At 45.4% G+C, this 2,500-nt stretch overlaps 1 protein-coding gene across 2 annotated transcripts in view; it reads right to left on the bottom strand.

The window, feature by feature from the left end:
• The window catches only part of LOC125032795 (oxysterol-binding protein-related protein 1-like), a 114,869-nt gene that overhangs the window by 90,964 nt on the left and 21,405 nt on the right, over positions 1 to 2,500 (bottom strand). The gene's annotated exons all lie outside the window — the stretch shown is intronic.

The raw sequence follows: 2,500 nt of genomic DNA, 5'->3' as shown, positions 1-2,500 counted from the left end.
GTTTAACCCCCTCCCCACAGTGTATGGTTTGTATGCTCGACATGCAGGAGAATGATGAAAAAATTGTATGACCGTAAGAGCAGTGGTGTATAACGTTTTTAGAGCCATATTAAGAATCTGATGAAAGGTATGGACCCCTTCCCTAGAAATTTTCACCCAAACACAACTGTAGATTTAGATGGAGCCTTTGAAACTCATCAAATGACAACCTAGGGATCCATGGACCCCAGCTTCAGAAGCCCTGAGCAAGTGCTATTTACTCATTACTTGGTTTAGTGATAATAAAATAGACTGACACATCTTGCTTAGTCCTGGATGATGATGATGATGATGATGATGATGATGATGGTGATGATGATGATGGTGATGATGATGGTGATGATAATGGTGATGGTGAATGATGATGGTGATGCTTATGGTGATGATGGTGATGGTGTATGATGGTGATGATAGTGATTGTGTATGATGATGGTGATGGTGTATGATGATGGTGATGATAGTGATGGTGATGATGATGGTGATGGTGATGACGGTGATGATGAAGGTGGTGGTAATGGTGGTGATGGTGGTAATGGTGGTAATGGTGGTGGTGGTGGTGATGGTGGCGGTGATGGTGGTGGTGATGGTGGTGGTGATGGTGATGGTGATGATGGTGGTGGTGGTGGTGGTGGTGGTGATGGTGGTGGTGATGGTGGTGGTGATGGTGGTGGTGATGGTGGCAGTGATGGTGGCAGTGATGGTGGTGGTGATGGTGGTGGTGATGGTGGTGGTGATGGTGGTGGTGATGGTGATGGTGGTGGTGGTGGTGATGGTGGTGGTGATGGTGATGGTGGTGGTGATGGTAGTGATGGTGGTGATGGTGGTGGTGATGGTGGTGATGGTGGTGGTGGTGGTGATGGTGATGGTAGTGGTGATGGTGGTGGTGGTGATGGTAGTGGTGATGGTGATGGTGGTGATGGTGGTGGTGATGATGGTGATAATGATAATGATAATGATAATGATAATGATGATAATGATAATGATGATGGTGATGACGGTGATGATGAAGGTGGTGGTAATGGTGGTGATGGTGGTAATGGTGGTAATGGTGGTGATGGTGATGGTGATGGTGGTGGTGGTGATGGTGGCAGTGATGGTTGTGGTGATGGTGGTGGTGATGGTGATGGTGGTGGTGATGGTGGTGGTGATGGTGATGGTGGTGGTGATGGTGGCAGTGATGGTGGCAGTGATGGTGGTGGTGATGGTGGTGGTGGTGATGGTGGTGGTGATGGTGGTGGTGATGGTGGTGGTGATGGTGGTGGTGATGGTGATGGTGATGGTGGTGGTGATGGTGATGGTGGTGGTGATGGTGATGGTAGTGGTGATGGTGATGGTGGTGATGGTGGTGGTGATGGTGGTGGTGATGGTGATGGTGGTGGTGGTGGTGATGGTAGTGGTGATGGTGGTGGTGATGGTGGTGGTGGTGATGGTGGTGGTGATGGTGATGGTGATGGTGGTGATGGTGGTGGTGGTGATGGTGGTGGTGGTGATGGTGGTGGTGATGGTGGTGGTGGTGATGGTGGTGGTGGTGATGGTGGTGGTGGTGGTGGTGGTGACGATGATGACGATAATGACTGATGATGATGCTTCATTAATAATGATTAATGATTAACCCAATGCCGCCAAGTGGTTTCCCGATGCAAAGCCCTCTCTACCAGGCTGTGTTCACAGTGGCCCAGGCCTCGTTGCCGGGGGATCGCGTCGCCACGACAGCGTGCGTGGCATGACCATACATGTCCCCGGAAAACAGGACTGGCGCACCATGGCACGTATGCACATGCCACCCGGCAGCAAAGGGTTAATGATGATTGATGATTGATGATGATGATGGTGATGATGATGGTGATGGTGATGGTGATGATGGTGATGATGATGATGATGATGATGATGATGATGATGATGATGATGATGATGATGATGATGATGATGATGATGATGATGATGATGATGATGATGATGATAATGATAATGATAATGATAATGATGATGATGATCATCATCATCATCATCATCATCATCATCATCATCATCATCATCATCATCATCATCATCATCATCATCATCATCATCATAATTATCACTTATTTTTTATCTAATCATTTTCATGATAGCTTTGTTTATGTTGTGATTATTACTACTATTACTATAACTAGCAATAGTAATCCACTTAAACTGAAAAGAAAAGAAAAAAAAGTAAAAATATAAGACTTTACATGCAGTTCCTCACAAAGAAGTTGAAAGAAGTTTTTTAAACTTGTTTTAACTTTGTTTCCAATTATATAACTTAACTTGAAATTAATTAAAAATTAATTGTACGGAGTCATAGATTGATTAACAAAACTGCAGGGCCAAAGATTTTTCTCTAGTCACTGACAAATCTGATGGTCAATGACCTTGCATGAATACCATCCCTGGTGCTACTGTGGGCTGAGGCTGCTGGAGAACATCAGATCTTAGCATG

This window comes from Penaeus chinensis, chromosome 15 (genome assembly GCF_019202785.1).
Source record: "Penaeus chinensis breed Huanghai No. 1 chromosome 15, ASM1920278v2, whole genome shotgun sequence".
In the NCBI taxonomy this organism is placed as follows: domain Eukaryota; kingdom Metazoa; phylum Arthropoda; class Malacostraca; order Decapoda; family Penaeidae; genus Penaeus; species Penaeus chinensis.
Note: the sequence above shows the minus strand (reverse complement) of the source record. Positions and strands in the feature narration are given on the sequence as shown.